We start from the raw sequence: 24,176 nt of genomic DNA on the forward strand, positions 1-24,176 counted from the left end.
CAATCAAGACAGCATCTAGCTTTTTGGATTTTTGGTGGTTTTTTTTCTTTTCACTAATAGCATTTTCCAGGCTGCTTGGGGGAAAGCAGAAACCAAGAGATGCCAGTGGGTTGAGCAGGACAGCTGGAAAAAGGTGGGACAGTGAAGATGTGATAAGGAAGAGGTGTGGAAACTGCATCAAAGGCAGGGGAGAGTTCTCCAAGAAAATATCATAGTTGATGTCAAGGTTGTCTCATTTGCCAGTGGGATATTGCTTTAATGGTGTTCTTTTTTCCTCTCCAGTTTACATAATGAGATCAAGCTAATTAAACCATGTCTAGCTCTGGGAAAAGATCAAAATGTGAGCTTTTTTTAATTGCACTTTATTAAAACCTTCACCCTGTAATGGAAGATTATAGGAAGTACTTTGCTACCAGAGCATCTTGCTCATCCCTGAAAAATGCAGCTCCTCTTTTTTACCTGGGTTTTAATTGTTTTTGCTCCAAGTTGATCATATTTTGGGAACTCTCAGAAGGTGCACAGCTGATGGGGTTGGGTAAATTAGGTAAAGGAGTAACAATAAGTAGATTATTACTTATAATGCAGTGAGGTGTTTTATGCAAAAGCCAGCAGCAGTAAAACCTTCTGAAAAGTGTCTTTTTCTGTAGAGTAGTGGAGGAGTGGCTTAGCCCAGTTTATTCAGCACATTCCTTGTCCCACACAGCTGGGGGGACACTCAGGGCTCTCCCTGGTATTAAGAATGGGTTTTTTACAGCCTCTTTACATTTGAATGTGTTTTTTCCCATCCAGTTTTGCATTTAAAAAAACAAAAACAACCCAACAAAAAAAAACCCTCTAAAAAACCTCCCAAAAAACCAAAAATGAAACCAAAGCCAAAACAAAAAGAAATGAAGGGGAATGAAAATATGGTAAATTTTGTTGAGGTTAAATGCAAATAAGTTCTCATTGGGGATGATGGTGCCTGGTTGTCCTCCCTGCTGTGCCAGCAGCTCCAGGTGTCCTGTGGGATGACCAAGGGTGGCTGATGTCCCACTGGCAATGCAGCTGCTGGGTGTTTCCCTCTGCAGGTCACAGCTGAGTCCCCCCAGGTGTCAATACCTGTGAGTGTGCCTTGGTGGCACTGCTGTCACCCTGGTGGCACCACTGTCACCCTGCTGGCACTGCTGTCACCTTGGTGGCACTGCTGTCACTTTGCCAGGGCCAGCAGGGGAGCCTTTCTGGGCTGGTATTAAGGCAAGGAACTCTTGCCAACATTAATATATATTAATATATGACTGTATTAGATCATCCTAATTCCATTTTGAGCTGGAATGATTTCAGAGGCATTAGAAGACATCCCCTGCCTTCTCCCCCTTGCAGAGGGGGTGAGGTTCAAGTGTTGATTTCTCCTCCTTAGGGGAGGCACAGCTGTGGTAGGGCTGAATTGCAGATTCCCTTTGAGGTCCCACTCAATTCCCCAATTTCTCCAAAGAGCTCAGTTTGAGCTTGATGGTGATTTGGAGGGAAAGGAGAGGGAAAAGAAGGGAAGTGTTGTTAGAGGTGTTGTCCCCAGCTGCCAGGGTGGCAGTGCAGCTGTGCTGCCAGCTCTGTGCTCTTCCTCACCCTGCCAGAGCCCCCAGGGGCTGGGATGGGCAGGGGACTGGGATGTGTGTCCTGTAGGATCTCCCTGCACCAGTAACTCTCTCCTGGTGAATAAACTGGCTCCATGTGGAAGCAGAGCTGTATCCCCAGGGGTCAGCACAAGCCTCTCCTCACCTTGATGGGTTTGCAGATGAGGCCCTGCAGAATAACTGATGGTGGGGTTGGGGTTTGGTTTTATTTAATCTGTGCAAGATCTTAAAATATATTGGGGTTAATGAAATCAGTGCAATTGGGAAGTGCTGCCTGTGATGGACAGATGGCCAGAAGCACTTGGAAGTACAAGTGGGTTTGCAGCAGAAGGAGAGCTGGGATCTGGCTGATGGATGCCACGTGCCATGGGCATGGGCTGGGGATGCAGGAGGAGGCAGCACCCTGAGCTCCCACCCTGCTGCTGCTTTGCTCCACCTCAAGGTCCCAATAAATTCCATCCCATCCCTGGAGGCAGCATCTGAGCTCCCCAAGTAAATTTTTTTTCTTTTAAAGAAAGCAGTTCCTTGTCATAATTAAAGATATATGTGTGCTTTCTTTTTCTGTTTGACTCCAGCAGCCACTGAACACACTTAATAATGTTTTTTGCAGTATTTCAGTGGTTTGAATGTACATGGAAATTACAGCAAGGCATCATTTTTTTAACAGCTGTGTTTAGTTGAATAACAGATTTAGAAAGTGCAGACTTTAATTAATCTGTGTTTTCTGCTGGGATTTCAGCACCATCTGATTTACTTTTCATGGCTGAAAAGTGTAATTGTAGTTTTTCCCTTTAGCTGCGAGTTTATCCTCCCAAGAAATCAATTTGGTTTCTTCTTTTTCTTAAAGCAAACTCAATATCAAACTGATGGTACCTGGGATGCAATACAGGAAATGCCCTGGCTCAGGCTGCTGTGGAGTTGAGAACAAATATCTGTCAAATGGTTTGCCTGGAAATGCTGTTTTATACTGTACATCACAGCAAGCATCCAAATCCCCTCCTGTGCTCTGGGGCTGGAGGGCAGCTGGGTGACTGGAAGGTCAGGACTGGTGTTGCTGGAGAAACCTCTGAGCACAAAGGATTTTTGTTACCTTTGATAGAGTTTTGTTAATTGGAATTATGGCAGGGAGACTCTCTGTGCTCCACTCCTCCTTGTCAAACATGTTTGTGTGAAACTGTTGCTGTAGCTCTGCAGATGTTCCTGAAAAAATTCTTTCCTGGAGGTGCTGGGGAATGCCTGGGGGTCACAAACAGTGGTGGGAGCAGAGTCAGGGACTGGGGAATTGTGATGTTAAATTGCATTTCTCATGTGCTGCTGATCACTCATTGCTCTGTCCCTGTCAGGATCACTTGTGAGTGTTATGAACATGCAGAGATTTTTATTTTTTCTTTAAAAATCAGTAGAAATGCCCTACCTCTGCTTTTGCCCTAAGACAAAGCTCCCAAAGCTGAGATGAGAACTTGTGCTGGGTGGTTGGAGTTGCTCAGTCAAGTTGTTCCTCTCAGTTTTGCTGGCTCTGGAGAATCCACAAGGGAATGAGTGTCCTTATCATCCAAACCCTTGTGTGAACCAGCCTTTTCTCCCTGGGAGGGTGGGGATGCCCTGGCACAGAGCTCTGGCTGCCCCTGGATCCCTGGCAGTGCCCCAGGCCAGGCTGGACAGGGCTGGAACACCCTGATATTGGGATGTGTGTCCCTGCCCATGGCAGAGGGTGGGACTGGATGATCTTCAAGGTCCCTTCCCACCCAAACCATTCCAGGATTCCATGAAGAAGGAAAGCTGCTGGACCCTCTGTGAGTAGTGGTGTGCTCCCAGCAGCACTCATCATGAGCTGGGTTGGGCAAAAGGGAGTTTTTTACAAAATAAAGGACATTACTTGCAATCTTGGAGAAGTCTGTGTAATTCTAGTTAGTGTCAAATGTGCTTTCCTCCCATTTTTCTGTTTTCTGAGGTTGGTGTGATGTCTTAAGGGCTTTTTGTGCAATGGCAGAAGGGAAGCAGCACTTTTAGAGTCTGAGTGGAATTTTAGGATGGCTGCTAATCTGAATAAGATTAAAAAAAAATCTTGATGGGCTTTAAAACTTATTTTAATTAAGGTTTTTCCTTTCATCTCACCAAAGCCCTGAATTAGGTCCTTCATTCTCCCACACATACACACAGTCCCTGCTGGTATAGACACTCAGCACAGGGAGAGCTTCAGCTGGAGGATCAAACCAGATGGGGAAACACCCTCTGCCCAAAATTAATTAAAACAGGGTTTGGGCAAAGTTTGAAAAAGCCAAACTACCTGCTGATCTGGAGGATGCTGGGATGCTCCAGTGGAATCCTTTCCCAGCTTTATTGAAGAACATGGGACTGGGACAGCTGCTGTTACCAGTGGAGCCGCAGATTTGACAGGCTGGTTGTTTTTTTGGGTTTTTTTGCTTTGTAGAGGCTTGTCCAGACACTTGTACCTTTTTGTGCTGCTCCACACCTTTGGATGGTTTTGCTCCATACCCTTGGATGGTTTTGCTCCAGTGATTTTTCTTCCTGGGCTTTGCCCCTGGAGGTTTAGGAGATAATGTTTGGTGGGAACTGGACACAGCAGGGTCCTGGCCCAGGTTTCTCTGCCTGGGAGGTGATGCTGTGAGCTGCTCTGGATGTCTGTCAACACTTTGGCCTCAGTGAATCAATGGACAAATTCAACAGGGATTTTTTTAAATAGCTGCACTCTGCAGCTCTCCTGTTGTGCCAGGTTTTGGCTGGGGCATCACATTGGTCCTCCCTGGAGAGGCACTTGGGACCACATGTCCCATCCTCTGTGGGGTGACTGGGGTGGCAGTTGAGCCTCCCTGTGCCACATCCCCATCCTGCAGGAGATCCAAGGGCATCTCTGGAGTGGCTCTTCCACGGGGTGACTGGGGTACAGCTGAGCCTCCCTGTGCCACATCCCAATCCTGCAGGAGCTCTGAGAGCATCTCTGGAGGAGTGGCTGTTCCATGGGGTGACCCCCTGGCTGCAGAGTTGGACCCAGGCACGGTGCCAGCCCCCAGGGAAGGCTGACAAGCAATCAGGAATCCAAGGAGGCACCTGCACTCAGCAGGGAGCCGCTCATTGCCGAGCCTTGTTCTGCAGCCCTGCATCCCAGGGAGCAGCACAGGAGGGGGGCTGCTCCCTGCCTGCCTTCTCTGTGCCCTCAGCAGGGATTTTGGGAGGGATGAGAGGTGGGATGTGGCTCTGTGGATGTGCCAGGGCGCTGTTTCGTCAGGAGGGATGGGCTGGAGCATCTTTGGGAAGGGAGGGGGACAGCTGAGCTTAGCTCACACTGCTTTGGCTGTGTGAACCCACAGGCTGCACTGCCAGCAAATAGCCTGGGAGGAAAATAAGGCCTTTTAAAGAGCATTTTTATCCTCTGCTGGCTGGTAAGAATGGCCCTGGTGGGTGGGAGGGAGGCAGAGGGGTGGCATGGTGTGCAGGTGCCACTGTCACCAGCATGTGCTCACCCAGCCTGGAGCCATTCCCACTTCAGGGGCAGGCAGGATTTGTTTTGGGGAGGGAGAGCATGAGATGTGTGTGGCCATGGCATCTTGGGTTTTCTATGGAAGAAGGCACGTGAAAATCACCACCCCGCTCTGCCTGCAGAAGGATCTAACCCAGTATATCCAATTTTTGGCATCATGTTAGGGTAGGATCTCTTTTAAACAGCAAGGGAAATTCACTCCTGCCATTCTTCCAGGGGTGCAGTGGTGGGTTCAGAGCAGTCTCTGCCCTCTCCCTGCTGAGACTGCAGGGCAAGGGGAAGCCACTCTGCAAAGTGACACGGAAGGAAACTCACTCTTGCAAAGCTGGGCCAGAAATGAAGGGTTTTTATAGCATACAAATGTTACCTACAGCTATTTATACACCCTCCTCAAAGACTATTTATACCCTTCCCTGCTTTTGTGCTGCTGGCTGGAGAATATCCTTCCCTGCGATGTTTTCAGCGTGGGATGTTCTTCAGCAAGGACCGTCTGTTTCCAGCATCATTCCTGGAAGAAGAGGGTGATCCACGGGCCGGTGTGACAGGGGAAAGGGGAGGGATGCCCGATGGCAGCAGTGTTAATGAAAGCCATGGGTTCGTGCGGCTGGAGGGGGTGGCTCCTGGCAGCAGGGATCAGCAGTGAGTTTCCCCCCTTTGCCACACTGTGCAGTCGATCAGGAGCACGGGGAGGTTATTTTATTGTTTCCAGGAGCGCTGGACCCAGGCTCCCTGCGGGAGGTCGCATGCTTGGCTTGCTGCATCATTGATCCAGCCTGCCAGAGAAATTCTTTATTCCTCTTAAATCTGGACTTGCACTTAGAAAGCAAACAATCCTTTAACGTTTCTGAGGCTGAAAGCAGAAAAACGAGTGGCTTTTGTCATCAGGGATGCTGTCTTTTTTGAGCGCTCTGGGAATCCAAGGGAATGTGCTACTCAACAAAGAGCAATTTTGTTTAAAAAAAAAAAGGGAGGGGAAGGGATTGCAGCTTCCTGTGCTCCGGATAATTGGGGCTGTCTCCTCTGCAGCTACACGGCTCTCCAGTGACTGGGTTTGGAAGTTGAATGGTTTTCAGGCTTCCCTGACTCACACCATGAAGTTTCCAGTTCGGTCTGTACCAGCCAGCACTGGTGTGCTGAGTTTGGCAGCCACCCCTCCTTTCAGTCCTGGATATTTGCTTATGGCAGATAAACAAAAATATCTTTATTATCTTTGGGAAAATGCTGTGTCCTGTTGAAACATCATCGCTGTGCCCAAGATGGTTTTGTTTTTAGAAATGCTGATGGAATGGCTTCTTGGGGGAGGCTTTTCCCAAAGGAGTCTCCAGGACAGAACCTGGTTTTTGCCTTGGTCTGCTGCATTTGAATTTTGCCTCTGTCACTGGCACTTATTTACAAGATGTCCTGGTGATCCTCTGTGGGTTAGCACTGTGCCCTGTGGTGCAGAGGGAGAGATGCTCCTGAGCTTTTCCAGCCCTGATGGGGCCAGGACAGCATTGATCCCACTTTGCAAACAACATACAATTGGGCAGTAATGCTTCCTTTCACTTGGTGCTTGCTTTTTCTTATCCCAAGCTGAACTTTTCCAAGATTGCCTGCGAGTTCTCTGTGCCACAGGCTCTGGCTCCTGGCTGCTGCTGACAGGGACATGCTTGTGCAGTGTTTGTAAATCCTCCTCTTCTCCATTCCCCTCACTATTCTGCTGTCCCTTTCTCCACAATGATGACAAGAAGGCGACTGGCTGTCATTATTTCGTGCAACAAGAACCTTCCAGCTCCTCCTGAACCTGTGAATGGATTTCTGAACCTCCAGCCCTCCGAGGTGTAAATGAGATGGGAGCAGGGGCTTTGCACAAATCCCACCTTCTCTCCAGCAGCCTGCTCCCTGCCTGCTTCATTTGACATTTTTCTCCCCTAATAGGGATTTTTTTTTTTTTCCCAGAAATCCCCCCCCAAATTTATTAACAGTCAGCACTGCCAAGCTGGCATTGGGAGGTGCTGGTGCTGTGCAGCACCAGGGGCAGGGACCCCCAAATCCTCAACAATCGTGATGTACTGTACAGCTTGGGCAAAGTGCATTTGTTGCCTTGGAAACAAATAGCAGCAGTGAACAACTCAATGAAATTTATGGAATCAACTTCAATAAATCTTGATGATAAACGTGCAAAAACACAGCCAGTTTGATGAAGACCTCCAGTATGCAGATGTGAAGGATGGCAGTAAGTTATAGAAGAGCTTTGGAGCTGATTTTGGGCTGCCACGGCCGAGTTCCTATAATAGGGGATTTTTTTGTTGTTTCTGAGGAAGCTGTCTGCTGCTTTTCATAGATATGGCATTTAATTTTAATTTCCAGGGTATATTTTAGTTTAATTGGCATGCTGGATGATTACAGTGGGGTTGTTTTGTCTTTTGCAAAGCCTGATTCATATCGAACTCGGGATAAAAATAAAATGGAGAGCGGTGGCAATCCAAGGGAGCACAGAGGGTCACGTCTCCAAGAAAGGTGCAAAATTTCACAAATTAATTACAGCAGTTATGTAGGACATCTCCCTAATTCCTTGTCTCAGCCTGTGAGTGTTAAGAGACAGGGACAGGTCAGGGGTTTTATAGTTACAGCCAAGCTCTGTGGCAAATTTCACTTACACATGAAAATCTCTTTATTTACCTGTGTACATAGGGACAGGGTGGGTTTATTGCATCTCAGCCAGTGATATTTTCTAAAACTGAGATTTTTCCTTCCTGGTTTGACCTGTGGATCGATGAGGGTTCAGGAATATCAGTAGGCTTGTCTGGAGATGCTGCTGCAAACCTTGAACACAGCCCTTAATGCAGCAAGGTGTTTTCCCATCACTTCCCTTGCCTCTTCTCCTTACAGGGCCTTATTTTCATGATTTTCTGCCAGGTCAGGAAGCACTGGGCTTATTTATTTCTTCATTTGCTGGTGTGCAGAATCCCAGTTTTGCTGAGGTCACACCCTCCCTGCATCCCCTCTGGGATGGGGATGGGTTTGGGGACCCAAACCATGGACAGGGGTGTCAGAGGATCCCAGAATGTGTTGGTTCCAAGCCCTCCTGTTGCTCAGTCTCTTCCTGCCCACCAAGTCAGTGCTTTCCCACATCAGCCCTAATATGTTGTGTGTATTAGGAAATTCCCTGTGGATGTTGAGGATCACACCTGCAGATCACCCCAGGTCTGGTACTGGAACCTGGGATGCAGCTCCACAGAACCTGGGGCTTAGCAAAGCTCACAGCGATGGATTTTAATTTATTTAATGCTGTTAAATAAATTAAAATCTACTTATTTCGTATCCCTCACCTTGGCTGGGATCAGAATCTGAGTTTTCCTCAGGTGTGGAGAGCTGGAAACCCAAAGGGCTTCTCCAGAATCCCTGGATTCTGATTCTCTGATGTTTACAGACCACCAGAGCTCTTCCCATTAACACTCAACTGTATAAGACAGCTTGAACTCCATTAGGAGCTAAATTTAGTGACTCACTAACTCCTTTTTGATATGTTTTTATAATTTCATTGTATTATGACACTTGGTTTTAAATTTGCATGAGTAAATGAGCCTCTTACTAAGTCAGGTAAAAAGATTTTTCACTTATCTACCATGAAATAAGACATTAAAAAATAGTGAGGGGAGAAAGCAATGTATCCTTGACATATTTAGTTTACATTTTTTCCAACTGTGCTGACTGAACATTTCTAACCATTAATGATCCAATAAAGCTGTTTGTACCACTTTAACAGGCTAAATAATTTCACATTAGGAATACATTTTGTAATTAATTTAGTATTTTGTGGGGGAACCCTATTTTTGGAAAATACAAATTTACATTTAATTGCACTCACAGTCTGACTTGGAAGATGCAGCCAGTGAAAACTGGCCTTTTATGGTTCACCTCCAAATGGGAAAGTCCATGGAGGCAGTTAACAGCAGTGAACAACTTTAATTGGGATTTCCATGACTTGTTCAATGAATTCCTGCAGGGTTCCTTAAAAATACCCCCTGGGTAGTGAAGCTCCTGCAGCTGGTGAAAGATGAGACCACACACCTTCATCCCTGGGGTTCCACCAGCTTCTGATCCACTGACATGGATTTGTGGCTTGGTTTTTTCAAGTATTTCTAAACTTTCATCCAGGATAACCTTGGCAAGACCTGAACAACTTCAGGATTTGCACTTCAGAAGTGTTTTTCCCTCTCATTTCCTATTGGAGAAGAGACCACCCAAGGCCCTGCTGCCAGTGGGATTTAGGGGATGTGTGTGGGGAGCATCCCTTTGTTTTGTTCAGGTATGAGCAGCAAGGAGCACTGTGATGATCTCACAGGGAGGTGAAAGTTCCTCTGTTAATTACCCAACTTTTTGACTCTCTCCATCTCTCTGGACACCACCAGCTTTAATTTTTTTGTGTGTGTGTGTGCTACTGATATTTTGTCTTCTCTTTCCCCCCCATTTCATTAACAGTGACAGATGCTTTTAATTAAAAAGAAAAGACAAAACAAAATCCCGAGTAAAACAAAAGGAGAATATTCTAATTTGGTGTGACATTATGAGGCAGGATGGCTCCTGGCATCCAAGGTATGGAAAAGGTCATCTTCCACAGCTCCAGCCTTTTGCAACAGTGGAATTAAGTTCAAACTCAGGCTGGTTTTGAAGTCTTAAGTCTCTCCAGGGATTCCTTTCATAACATCTTCGAACTGGATAACACTACAGTAAATGAAATACACTGCACTGGATTAAAGGGTTATTTCCCCTGTGTATCGAGCTGACACAGAATCCCAACCCTCAGGTTGCCTCTGAGTTGTCTCTATCTGCTGATCCCCTCCCTGCTTTACATAACAGCTCTCAGAGTTTTTGCAGGGAAACTTTTGCCATTATTTATTCAGCTTCGGCACCGGCGATTTTGTGCAGCGAGGAGCTGGAATAAAGCAGCTAAACTGGAAGGGGTTTAATGGGCATCAAAACATGAGAAAAACAGTGCAGGGAGGGCAGAGCTGCTCTGCAGGTGTGTGGTGTGATTTGTGCAGAGCACAAAGTGTGGCTGTGCTGGTTGAGCACAGAGCTGCAGTGACAGCAGCTGGGGGATGCCCTGTGCTCTGAGCCCCAGCAGCCACAGTTGGGTAGGGGTTGTTTGCAGTGTGTTTTCTTGTAGTGCAAATGTTCTTTTGACTCTGAACTCAGCAGCTTGTGCAGATTTTGTTGAGGATGGGGCACCCAAATGGCTGCCATCCTCTGAGCTCCAGAGCACAGGGGGAAACCTTGGAATTTTGGCTGCTCCAGCTCTGCTGTGCCAGCCACGGGCAGCTGTGCCACGCTGGCCTCTTGATGCTGGGGAAGGTGTTTATCCAGGCTGAACCTGCACAAATGGTCTTGGTCCTTTGTTTCTCCCACCAAGACACTGCTTAAAGCCCCTTCCAAAATCACAGGGAGCCTGTGAAACACATCTCCAATAACATTTGGGCAAGGAGAAGGGAGAGAACTGTTTCTTCTCCATTCCTGGTTCCTCCCATTTTATTTATTTTATTTTATTTAATCCAAGGCTGGCTGGGTCAGATGGAGAGCAGGAGATGTGTTATGAAGTGTTTATTTAAGATAAAGTGGATTCTCCATATGCTTGATGCATGTGGGTGTGGCAGAAACAGGGCACTGTGTGTGTGTCCCTGTGCTCCTCTGGATCCCATTCTTTGGTGAATCTCTTCTCCCACACCTCTGGATGTGTTTGTGGGTACTTCTGGAATAACCACTGCTCCTCTCAACCCACCCCACACCCCTCTCCTGAGAGCTGGAGGATCCATGGGGCTGCTGCTCTTCACAAGGATGGGGAGATGCTCCTGATAATTCTGCAGTGCTTTGTCCCATTAACTTTTGGGATGAATGATGGGTGCTCTGTGGAAGGTGCTCAGCAGGATTTGTCCCTGCTGAAGAGTTTCTGCTGCTAAGGAGGTGACCCCACAAGGCATCAGGTTCCTCTGTTTCCAAGTGTTATTCACATATAAACACCCTCAGACATTAAAAACGTGGGAAATGATTCTTTGAGGATTCTGCTATCCACGAGTAATTCAAATTAACAAAGTTTTTAGATTTCCCTCTTAATGAACAGTCTGGGAGCAGAAGCAAGAGCAGGGAATTGCATGTTCTGGGTACCTGGAGGTCCCCTCATGCTCCCACAGCCTCCAGGACAGTCCCTGTCTTTCCAGGAGGTCTCAAGTCTCCCTGGAAAAGCTGGCACATATTGAAAATACCCTCCGAGCTTTTAGCACTTCCTCCAGATTATTTCTTCAAGTATTTAAAAATATATTTTATAGCACTAAAATAAATGTTAATGAGTCTGCATGGCTTGGGGCTAACAATAGTATTTCTATTTCCATCCAGCAGCCTGGCAGGGCATTTGGCTATGGAAGAGCTGGATGTGGAGACCTGGCTGTTTCTTTCTGACTCGGTCCTTGATGTCTTGAACAGTTCTATTCTCTTGTGCTTTACTTTCCCTGTTTTGCTAAATAGCAGTGAAAAAGCTTCCTTGCTTTGTTCAGGCACCTGGGATTTATCAAAGGCCTCTGGGCAAGTGTTAAATGCTGAGCTGGGTATAAAAAGTGTTATTTAGTGTTATGTTTATACCTCTTCAATGTTAGCATGTATTTTTATATACTCCTTGCAGTGACCTTTGTGTTTTTCCAACCAAGCAGACAATCTCCTTGACTCGGGGGGTTGGTTTTTTCCACTGCCTGCAGTGGCATCTTGGCAGTGATTTTGTAAATATGCTTTTTTGGGGGGGTGTTTTTGGTGTTTGGACTCGTGGTGCTGGAGGTGCCAGTTGCATCCAGAGGATGGGAGAGTTGCCATGAGGAAAATACAATGGGAGTCAATTCCTCTCATCCCTCAGCTACAACCAAATGATATTTTAAGAATCCCAGGCTGCCTTATTCAATGGGCAGTGATTTTGGGGGGTAGCCCAAGCCTTGAGGAGCCTGCAGAAGAGCAGGGCAGGGGCTGGGGTGGGAGTGGATGGGATGGCAGCAGTTCAAGCCTGGCACAGTGTCAGAGGCAGCGAGCCCTGCTCGGAGCAGCTGCGTTCCCCAGGACTGCAGGAAGCCAAATGGTTTGTTTGTCTGTTTACATGGATATGTGGGGCTGGGTAGGGGAAAACCACTTAGCAAAAATTCTGCTATTAAAGCAGATGGTGGGAGATTAATCTGGTTTTTAGGGGGGTGCTTGCTGCTACCATGACCACGTTATTAATTCCTTCCCGTGCTAGGAGCCCTGCCCTCCTTCCAGGGGATGGGGGAATTGTGTTTCCTGAAGCTCTCAGCTCCTTCCTCACCTCCTCACAGGCTATGTGGTGTTTGGGGAAGCAGAGGAGCATTTTGTCAGGGCTGTTGCTGCAGTTTCTCTATCCCTGCTCCCTCCATGCTGTGCTGTGCTCCAGCCCTTTCCATGCTCCCATGGCAGCTCCAGCTGCCTCCTGGCCCTCCTGCAGCCCCTTTGCTGCTGCTCAAATGCTGGTTGTTAGCCTAGATTTCCCTTTTTTTCCCCTTCCATTTTAGAAATTGCTCTTTTTTCCCCCCTGCTGTATCACTGACAGCCACATTCTCCTTGACAGTTGTGATATTTGTATGTGTGCATAAAAACAGTAGGAAGCATTTATGTAGGTGTCACTAATTTAATTTAATATAATCTGATCTGTACATATAGGGGAGGACTGCTCTGTGCTGAAAATGCTTCTCTTTATTTTACAGTCTCCATCATCATCAAATACAACTCCTGTCATTCTCCTCTTCCATTCACCTACCCAAAGACCAAATCTGGAAATAGTAACCAAAAGAGAAGCCCACGTCACGCACAGAGCAGGGAAAGGTTGAAATAATTGAAGGGTAAGTGATTTTTCCCCCCCCCCCCACTCTTATTCTGTGTGTAAAGCTACAATAGGAAGTGCAAGGCTGTGTAAAGAAGCTGTTAAGCACACACACAGCTGCTCTGTGTGCAAAGTGGAAAAAATGAAATTAAATGCTGCTTTGCTGATCAAAGGAAGGTGAGGAAGTGCCTGGGAGGGGCAGTTTGGAGTGTTCTGCTGGTTCTGCTCCTGCCTGGGTGGAAGCAGAGGCTCTGCACAGGTTGCTGTGGCTCTGGCTGGTCTGGAGGAGCTTCCCAGCTGATACAGAACTGGGATGTGGGAGCCTCCTGCTGCTGAAGAGCTCTCGTGTCATTTCCTTCTCTCCTCCCCACTTCAAACCCCTGTGTGCATGGGGCAGGATGTTTTGCCTTGCTCCTGCTCTCTGCAGCCCCTGATCTCCAGGAGCTTTTCCTGGAGAGCAGCCTGGCACTGCCTGTGCTGGGATTTTCCAAAGGGGGCTGGAGGAGGCACAACCTGACTGGCAGAAATGTTTGCCTTCAGGCTTTCCTTTAGCTGTGAGGGTGGTGAATGAGATGGGAAGGAGGAGATAGAAAATCAGCTTTTGTGAAATTCAGAAGCCTGCTGAAGCATCAGTGAGCTCCAAATGGTGGGGAGTTGGTTTTCCCACCCCATTCCCAGCTCTGTGCTTGCATATATTGTATTTCCACACATGTTCTTGTGTAGATGGACAAGGATGTGCCTTCACTTGCATTTTAGAACTTCTCTTTAAACATCTGGGTTTATTGCTGTTGTGGGTTTGTTGGTTGTTTTTTTTTTTTCCCTGCAATGTTTGTTCATGCAAAATTCATATCTGGGAAGGGCATCTTAAATCCCTGTTTTTGAGTCAAAAAGGGAAAGTATGGAAGTGAAAAGAGAGATTGTATCGTTTAAGAAATATGATTCATGAATTAATCCTCGTCTGCTCCACCATCTGTGGCGTGTGTTTCAACACAGAAATCCTGGGTTATATCTCTTTAAAAAGCTTTCTTCTTGCTGGTTGCCTGAGTTTGCTGCAGCTCTAACAGGGAATTTGCTTCTTTTTGGGGAGAGGGTGGTGGGATTTGTTCCCAGCCTGTGTCCAAGCTGTAGGTCACTGAGGAGGCTGCAGAGCTCTGGGTTTTGGGAGGTGCCAGCTCTCTGTGAAATGCCACAATGATGTGCAGGCAAAGCTGGTGCATGGCTGGTTTTGCCACATGTGAAATTGTGGCTGGATCTCTGGAACAAGAGGTGGGCAGTGAAGGCAGGAGGTGCAGGAACCTGTCGAGATTCTTGTGGAAAAGAAGGAACTCTGAAATGGACTGGAGCTCCAGGAAATAAAGCACTGAGGTGGTTCCCATCCTCTGTTTCTTGGTGATGTTTTTGTAATTTCTTTGTAGAGAAAGAGAGAGGGGAGGTTTCCCATCTTGATCCCAAAAGGAATCTGCCATGCTTTGTGCTTCCAGGAGAAATGGGGGGGGGGGGGTGAAGGCACTCTGGGAATTTTGGGGGTGACCTTTTTCTGATTTGATTCTTCAAATTGTTTCCCAGATTTTTTTATGCAGGGAACAACTTTTCCTTTTTAAGCATATTTCTCAGGTTCCTCTTCCTGAAGCAGGTCAGACCCAGGACAGGTGAGGCTTTTTCATCCTTGCTGGACTGAGCCCCTGAGCAGGACAGGGACCATCAGTGCCTTTTTTCCTGGTTCTGGGGTTTGCCCCATCATTTTCTCCCATGGCTCATGTGAGGTGCTGGTGGAAGCTGGAGTTTCCCCCTTGTTCTGGAGGTGGTGGATGTTGAGTCCTTGCCACAGCTCGTGGCTCAGTGATGCTGCCACGTGGCCACAGCCCCTCCTGTGCCAGTGCCACTGATGAGAGCAAAGCCCTGGCTCTGCTGCTGCTGGTGGATGCAGGTGGTCCAGGAGCTGAGTCCCAGGGTGAAATACTGCAGGTTTATTGCCTTCCCATTCATCCTGTTTTCACACCCTTCTGCCTCCCTGACTCATTGCCATCCAGCCTTTCCTTGCAGTTCCTGTTTGCTCTGGGAACACCCACTGGACAAGTCTGGAGCAAAGCTCTGATGCTTCCCATTGCCTTGGGAGCTGCTTTTTTAATTGGACATCTAAAGCCATGATGAGAAAGGAAAATGCCTTTTTTTCAGGAGCAGCAATAAAGTGTTAACATGAAGGAGGATGTGGGGGATGCTCTGTCCTGTAGCCCCATGCCGAGCCCATCCAGGTTTTTCCGTAATCCATAACTAAGAAATGTTTTCCCATTCCCTCCATTATCACAAATCCCTTCCTGCCCACTCACCAGGGAACCCTTGGATGTGCAAGTGCTTTGTGACACACCCAAAATCTCAGCACTACCATAAACAGCTGTGTCTGAAGGGAAAAGGGTGTCAGCAGTGGTTCAGCAAATGTTCAACCCAAACTGGAATTAGGCTGAAATGCATCCCTGTCCCAGGGACAGCACCCAGGGGATGGCTGGAGCTGTGCCAGGGCAGGGTTAGCTTGGAGATCAGGAAAGGTTCTTCCCCCAGGGAATGGTCCCAAGGCTGCCAGAACTCCAGGAGGGTTGTTTCTGCTCCAGGGGACAGGACTGTGTCCTGTGCAAGGCCAGGAGTTGGAGTCAATGATGTTAGTCTGTTCCAGCTCAGGATATTGCATTTTTCTGTGACACAGCCCTGCAAGGACCATTCTGGAGGGAGAGCAGGCCAGAGGGCTCCTGGCTCTCTGTCCCTCTCACCCACACAGACTCACCTGGACATTCACAGATTCACCAGTAGCTTGCTCATTCCTTGTGGGCCTTTACAATATTTTGCAATTTTGTGGTTTTTTGTTTGGTGAGAGTTTCTGAGCTTGTTTGCCATCCTTTATCTGCCCCCTGCTAGTCTGGGAAGCAGAGATGCTTTCCTGGGGGCTCCCCTGCAGACCTCCACCCCTGCCAGGTGTGTGCTGGTCCCTCCTGTGCCAGCTGATGCTGATAATCACTTTTCCAGAGTCTCAATAAAACAAAGGTTATGGATTTTGTGCCTGGAGAATATTCTGTGTTTACCTGCATGGCCAGTGTTGGCATTTTGTGAAATACTTTGAGCCCCCACAGAAAAAAATCCACCAAACCAACAAGAGGTAAAACAAATTCTATCAGAAATGGGAAGCAGAAGCAGTCTGGCAGATTCCATTAACCACAGGTTTTACTTTTTTGATTTAAGCTTTGATTAAAATAATCAGCTTTTATTTAAAGTTACATTAAAAAAGAAAATGTATTTTTTCTACCTTTATTTCCACCACAGTGTGGGGCGGTAAATGAGGGGTGTGGTGGATCCCCCAACTCTGTAGGGATCAGAGAGTGTCCCCTGGCAGGGTGACAATGCTGGTGGCAGAGACTCCAAGCAAGGATGTGACTTTCCTCCAAGATTTCTTGTGGACAGAGAAAGGAGAAGAATTGATTCCCCATCAATTTTTCAGGACCCCAGTGAAACAGCTGCTTGTTTCTCCTAAACAATTATGCCAAGACAGAAATTGGCTGGTGTCTGTATGGACTTTTTGGATGGGAAAAATTAAGCAGTAATAGCTGGAAAAATAATATGGGCTATGAGATAATAGATGCCTGAGGGATAAAATTAAGCAGTATTTTCCAACGAAGGAAGAGGGTTTGGCAATAAATGGTTTGCCTTTGACTTCCTTTTGTTTGCCAGAGGACTGATGTTGTTTGGGAGAGGTTGTCCTGGGCTGTATTTTCCAAGCAGATGTAGGAAAATAGTGGAGGTATGGAGGATTTTCAGTCCCTCCCAGGAAGGCTGGGGCCAGAATGGGGTGCAGCTCACCCTGCCTGTGTGTTGGATGTGACAGGGATGTGACATTGGAGCTGCTGGGGGAAATCCCACCCTTGCAGGGGGATGTTTAGGAGAAAATAGCAAGGCTTACCAAACAAAGTGGGAGCAGGATTGGGTTTAAATGCCCAGATTAGGGAGAAAGGGGTGGTGGTGTGTTCAGCACCGAGCAGGGTCTGAGTAGAGGTGATTCCCACTCTCCCTGTGTGCTGTGCTGTGCAGAAAAACCTTCCCAGTAATGCCACAGCAGTGGGATTTGGGTTTATTCCCTCTCTCCATAATGTGCTTTCCCATAACAGCTCCTGAGCCCCTGGTCGTTTGGAAATGCTGTTTTCTCCATTTCAGGTGCCTCATGCCACCATCCCCTCCCACTTGAGCACAGGGAATGAGCCAAGGTAGGCTGGGAAAATATTCCTGGTGCCATGGGAGCATCCTGGGCAGTGCAGGACTCTGCTCCAGGGGCACCACCATGGGCAGGGCTTGTTCCTCTTCACTTTGCATGAAATAAAAGCACAGCTCAAACAGAGCTGCAGCCCCTAATCCCACCTTCCCAGGGATGGGTTTTGGGTGCAGCAGGTTGAGATAGGAGATCTTTAGCCCAGGCCAGCTGCTGAGAGCTTTTAATTTCACATGTCCCCAGGAGCTGAGTGAGACTTGGGAATGCTCAGCACCTCTGCAAACGAGGCCAAACTGTCTGGTGCATCCAGAATGGAATCATTAAGTGGCTGTGCATGAAGACTCTGTTTTTATTCATGGGCTGTAATGTGATTCATTTGCCCTTTTGCTCTCGTGTTGAGAAGTGTCATCTCATATGCATGGCTGGCTGCAGGCATAGCTCTGCTTAGTTATTATTTTTAGGGGTTTTGGCTGGGAAGGAACATTTTCATCATGTGCAGGGTGGCTGCAGAGCTGAGTGGCCACTCTCAGCACTCTCTTCTCCAAATCTCCCAGTGAGGATCCTTCCTCCTGCTCCAGCCCCCTGTGCCAGGGCAGTGCTGGAGCCCCTGCACCTCATCCAGCTGGTTTTGAATTTTTTTGTGGGGCAAAACTTAGGCCATAATTTTGTAAAGAAGTTACTGCAAAAGATTGTAAATTAAGTGAATTGCTCTTGTTCTTTAGCTGCTAACAAAATGTTATTCACTTAATGGTAATAATAACAATTAGGATTTTTTTTTCCCACCAGAGTTAAGGTTTGTGCTGACAATTTTGAGTTTTTGATGCCTTGGGGAAGAAATTTTCACTGATACTTTTGTGTTGGCTGGGGACACTCTGGGTGAGCAGCATCCCTGGGTGTCCCAGTGACACCCAGTCCCCACCAGCACCTTGCAGAGGGAGAGTTAAACCCAGTAAACAGGGGAACTCAAACCCCAGGCTTATGGAATTGACACAGCATCCTGCTGAGATGTGGTGGGTGTAGGATGGGACCTTGCTCTGCTGGATGAACTGGTTAAAAATGGGTGGGTGCAAGTCTCTTAGTGCAGCCAAGAAGGGAAATTATTCCTCTTTGGAGTTAAAAGAAGAAAGACACCAAGCAGGACAAGACAAAGGATACAAAAAGATGGACAAAATGCAATTTTAAAAAATATTAGCCTGGGAAGCATCAATTAAGCTGCTAATTCCAAAATAATATTAATGAGTAACCCAGTTGGAGCAATAGTGGGACAAGACCAGAGGAGGATCTCCACCTACCAAGCAAGTCAGAAATTCCCTCCCAGCCCTGGCTGTGGTGGCCAGCCCTTTTTAATCACAAAGCCCTGCACTCTGTCCTGCTGGCAGGTTCCAAGTGGTCACCCTGATGGCCCAGTGACCATCTCAAAGTCCTCAGGTGACCCTGGGCTTCTGATGCTGCAGGCTCACAGCACTTGGAAAATCAGTGAGATTTTAGAAGCACAGGGCAGCAGGAGGAGAGTCAACTGTGTGTGTATCTTTTCTTTTTTGACTTGTCCTCTTCTTCCTTGTTTTTTTCTCTCCCCTGTATACTTCAGAGCCCAGATCCATGCTGGAAGGACCCACAGAAAACAACATCTGAGGCACAGGCAAGGGGGAAGGCAGTGCTTAAACTGATGATTTTCTTACACTTGGTGGATGGGGAGGCATAAAAGAGGGACAGGTGTGGATAAAGATAAGGGAACAGGGTTTTTCAGAAGGGCTTGGAGGCAGCAGCAGTTTGGGAAGGGGAGGTTTTGGGAAGACAAAAGAGGTGGAAGCAGGGAGGCAGCAGCACCAACCTTCTCTGCTCTTTGTTTGCAAGAAATGCACAAATCACTGCTGATATTGCTGAGTGCTTTCCTGCTGCTTTGTGCCTTGATTTGGAGCTTCAGCCCTTCTGAGCCTGGTCCTGACTTCCAAGAAGAAAAACAAACCCCAACAACCAACCAACCAAACAAATCCTGGCTGATGGAAATGTAATTGTTCCTTCCAGGAGCAGCAGGACACCAACACCTTCCCCTTGCATCAGCCTTAGATCCTGGATGGGTTTGGTGCAGGTGAACACCTTTTGGAGAGTTCTAGAAAGGTCAGAAAGGGAGAAGGAGCTCTGATAGCAGTGCAGCAAGCAGCTGGCTATGTTGGGTTTCATTTTACTGCCATAGTAGCACCAGGAGCCTCAGTGCCCAGTGCCCCCCTCTTTCTGTCCAGACACAAGGCCATAAGAAGGTATTTTCTTCCTGAAGAATTTCTCTGAGGCAGTAATGGGATTTTTGGAGGGTTTGGTCCTCGTACCCAGAGATGTAAGGTGGGTGATTTACAAGGCACTGTGCAAATGCCAAATTGTTAGGCAGAACTGCTGCTGATTTAGAAGGCAGTTAAGGCTCTGAATGTGCCAAGTGCCAGTAGAGTGTTTCTACAGATGGAATAACTGGAAATATTGGAGAGGTTCCAAAGGTTTAATCAAATTCAACCAGGTTTTTTTCCCCTTTTTCTTCTTCTTTTTTTTTTTTCAACTGCAGAATTCTCTGAGGAGTGCTGGTTGAAATAGTAGATTATTCCACTGCCTTTAGTACCATGGGGGAGATTTTTACAGATGAACATAGGGCAAACACCCAAGACTTTGAAACAAACACTTAAGTGGGTCTGTAAACAAGGGCTGGAGCAGCAATGCCCTGAAATGCTGGAGCAGAGCAGGGAACATCTCAGATATCCTGGCAGGAGGCTCCTTGGAAGCACAGTGATGGATTTGCAATCCCACAGCACAAAGGGAAGTGGCAGCAACAGTGTCCCTGGTCCAGTTCTGCTTTGGTGGGATTCTGGGCATCCTCTCTGAGCTCACAGTGCAGTGCTGGGACATGCATATGTTTCTGCACAGATGCCCACCTTCCTCTAGTCTTGTTGACAGCCTTTCCAAGGCTTCTTATTTAGCCAGACCATATGTGCTTGGGCATGGAGATGGTGGGATGTGGAAAGAGCAGCACATTATCCTTGGGCTGCAAACACCAGCAGCAGCAATTCCCAGCAAATTCTGCTGGTGCAGAGATCCAGAGCTGCTGATCCTGCATGGCAGGGCACACAGAGCCATCAGAGGCAATTCCTCCCCTCATTTGTCAAAAGCAGGGGCCAGGAAGTCATTTCCCTTTGTTCTACCCCCAAAGCAGCTCTCACCATCCTGGAATATTCATCCAAAGCCTGGATGCAGCCCCTGGGGGAGAGGGGGAATGTGTCTCCAGGTGGAGCTTTGCTGCTGAGCACCAAGCTGGGGAAGGGCTTGGAAGTTTTTTGTGGGTTTTCCCATTTCTGGCAGCAGGGTTGTGTTTGGGGTGAGGTGGCAGGGCCAGGGTGTGGCTGTGAGAGTGGCTGTCCCAGGAGGGATGCTGGAATATTTTTCACCTTTTACCTTGCTGGGTGTGGCTTTTCTTCAGCAGAATTTTTGGGTTTTGCAGATCCTGATTGGATCCATTAATTGCCATTTATTTATTCTTGTAAGAGGAAAAGTTTCCTGCTTTTGCTGGAGTGTTTGGACTAATAACTCCAATAACTGGAGTTATTGATCCTCCCTGGAGTTGGGACTGTCCCTCCCAGCACAGACCCCGTGTGGCTCTGAGCTGTGTTTCTCATGGAATAAATTGCTCCAAAGCCATTAGCCTCAATGCCACAGTCAGCTGCTCCTGCTTTCCTGCCCCACCTCCCCTCTGCCATTGATCCAGGCTGCTCCCTGTTTGCTGCAGTCAGAGCTGCCTCTGCTGCTGTGCACAAATTGCTTTAAAATTGAATTGCTTAAAAGCATTTCATAAACATTCCCTCCCCTTCCTCATCCTGGCCACTGTGCCAGCCAGAGCTGGAGCTTTCATGTGATTTCACCTGGCCAAGGGGTGGGGCAAGATTTTAATTTTAAGTGTGTGTTTGTGTGGTTTTTTGGGGGTGTTTAACTGGGGTACAGCAGGTCTACAGCAGGATGGTGATGATGCCCAGGATTTTGGAGCACATCCCTCCAAAGCTCCTGGGGATTGCAGGGAGAAATGTGCTCACCTGCAGGAGCACTCTGAGCCAGTGACACAGGAACTCTGTATCAGACACATCCAAAAAGCTTTTTGGAAGGGCTGTGGGAAGAAGGCTTGGAAATAAGAAATGGTTCTGCAGGTAGTTTTAACTAAGTGTCACCCCAGAAAGGTGTGTTTGTACAAAAGGTGGCACAGTGCTCCTCCCAGCAGCTGGTGAAGTTCCATTGTTCCTCAGTCACCATCCAAACTCCAAACTCCACTCCAGATATCTCCCAAGAGCCCTTCTGCAGCAGCATTTATCTCGAGTGCTGCTATATCAGGATCCATCCATCTTGTGTAAGATCATCTGCAGGCAGTGGGAGCTCTAAGGATGGAGAAGGGAGATGAAACAGCTCTCTGTTCCTTGGTGCTGCTGGCTTGGGGTGGGACTTGCCTGGATCTTCCTTTTGGGGTGACCCATCCCAGAGCATCCCCATGGTGCAGGGCCCAGCCCCATGTGATATCTCTCTAGGACCCAGCTAAGCCTCAGTCCTCTCAGCCACTTTGCAAATCCTTGTGGAAATCTGCCTGAATTCAGCCTTCTCCTGGGTTCCTCCTTCCTGCCCTTGCCCAGGGGCTCTTGGTCCTGCAGTCTCTGCCTTTGGAACATTCCTTGCACATCCTGGGCAATATCCTGGCTGGGCCCTCCCAGCACTTGAGAGTTTTCTTTGTGTTACACCAGCAGCAGTTTGAACAAGCTTCTGCAGGGATATTTTCCTCCCTGAGCTCTTCTCTAACATCTTGTTGCAGGTGGGGAGGGACAGCAGGCACATGTGGCATTGTGAACCTCACCCTGTGCCCCTCTGCCTGCTGTCACTCCTCCAGCCTTGTCTCTTGGTGACAAACATGATGCTGCTGCTCTTTCTGTGTCATGACATCTGTACAGGCTTCTTCTTTGGGTATGTAATCATGATTCTATGAAATGAATGTGGTTAATGGCTGGCACAGAGCAGCTGTGGCTGCCCCTGGATCCCTGGCAGTGCCCAAGGCCAGGCTGGATGGGCTTGGAGCAGCCTGGGATGGGGAAAGTGTCCCTGCCCATGGCAGGGGGATGGAATAAGCTGCTCTTTAAGGTCTCTGCCAACCCAAGCAATTCTGGGAGTCTTACTGACAGCCCTGAAGCTCACCTAGAGAACCCAACACCAGCAGTGCAAATTTATTTGCACATTTTAGTTCAGACAGGGCCACTTGCAAGTGCAGACAGCAATTTCAGCTTCTGCTTAGGTGTTGTCATCCCTGTTGTCCTGTCAGGCAGGAGGTGGCTGTGCTGCTGATGCCTGTCTCAGGCTCAGACCAGGCTCAGCAATGAACCTTCTGTAGGAAATCCTTGGTTTGCTCTGCTCTGGGGCCAGCTTGGAGCTGGAGGTGAGGTGCTGCTGCCAACATGTTGTAGTCCCTGCCTTTCTTCTCATCCTCAAACTCTTATTTTACATCTGTGTGGAAATCTGGAGCCTGAATGCCACCCCAAAATGAGATTATAAACCAGAATCTCCCTTTCTGGGACAAGTGCCTCAAAGAACAAAGTTTTTAGGCTCTTTCTCAGGTTTTCCTCTATTTTTCTTTTTTTCTTTGTTTTTTTAGATGGAACAGAACATTTCTTTCCAAGAAAATCGAGAAAAAAAAATTAATAGTCTCTTCCACTCAGTAGTGATTTTTTGGTCAGCTCCTGGTGGTTGTTCCCTTGCCTTGGAGGTGACAGGGAGGCACTGGGATGTCCCTGGAGCCACCACCCCTTGGGACCTCCTTCTGCTCTTCCCTCCTTCCAGACAAGGAATTTAGTATTCAGGAAGTTGGGAAGTTTGACTGTCCTTGGTCTAATTAGTTGCTGAAGCACAGGGGAGCTCAGATCACAGTTCAAATGGCTGTAATTTGAGTGAGCTTGAGACAATAGGAGAGGATTAAGTAGCAAAATTGTGTCTATTACTTTGGCCAAAAAAAAAAAAAAAAGAAAAAAACTATTCAATTTGAGTAGAATATATAATTTCCTGAGCATGAGGGTTAGGTATTAATGTGGGCTTGGCAGAGTTCATCATTTGTAAGGCTGCACTGAGAGCTCCTCACGTGCTGAGATCTGAGATCAAGGCTGGAAGTCGAGCACAACTTTCTGGAAATTCTCCTCCTAACAAATAATTGGCCTCAACAAAGAGGTGACTGGAGAAGGTTTAATTGCTTATTTTTGCAGGAGGTCCACCTAAATGGTCTTCTGGTCTTAAATCCTGTGGATATCTCTAAAATTTTGGAGGTGGTTTTTCTCAGAGAGGAGCCCTGCCTCCTTTTTCCAGGCTAAGAGCTGCCCTTGAAGGGGATCCATCTCCAGGGGTCCCTCCCCTCCAGAGGCTGTGCTAGGAATACAAAAACCCAAACACCCTGAGGATTCAAAATAATGCAACCTGGAGTGAAAGCCTTTGCTTTTCCCCTGCCTGTCTTGGCAGCAGATGTTGGAATCCAGGTGTTCTGCAGGCAGAGGCTGCAGCATGTGCTGCATCCCTGGGAGCTCTAAGTGGTGTTTTTATGCTTTTAGTGGTATTGTGCAAGGCATGGCTGAGGGACAAAATCATTCTTTGTCTATCTAGGATGGGTAAATGGTGTATTTTATATTTTTTTTTTTTTTTTTTCTTTCTTTTTTTTTCCTTTTTTTTTTTTTTTTTTTAATAATGTGTGCCTGCATCTGTTCTGATAGGGGAAAAACAATGCTAATTGGAACATTTGAAGGGGTTTGGAATGAATGAGAACAAACATTACCAGGCTGAGAAATTTAAAGGGAATTTAGTCAAAATATCTGAGTTTAAGGACTTCCAGGAGTGGTTTTGTTTGGCTTAAACTTGAGCATGGTGAGAATAAAAGGCCTTTGATGGCTGATTTCTGCATTAGCTGAACTCGCAGGGCAGTGTGAGAGC

General features: G+C 47.4%; 1 protein-coding gene across 1 annotated transcript in view; it reads left to right on the top strand.

Moving 5' to 3' along the window:
* Positions 1 to 24,176, top strand: part of NEXMIF (neurite extension and migration factor) — a 149,073-nt gene that overhangs the window by 90,225 nt on the left and 34,672 nt on the right. Inside the window, 1 exon segment of the mRNA XM_079318946.1 lies at positions 12,843 to 12,977. The gene's annotated coding sequence lies outside the window, so the exon portion shown is untranslated.

Source organism: Erithacus rubecula (genome assembly GCF_903797595.1).
Source record: "Erithacus rubecula genome assembly, chromosome: 15".
Taxonomy (NCBI): domain Eukaryota; kingdom Metazoa; phylum Chordata; class Aves; order Passeriformes; family Muscicapidae; genus Erithacus; species Erithacus rubecula.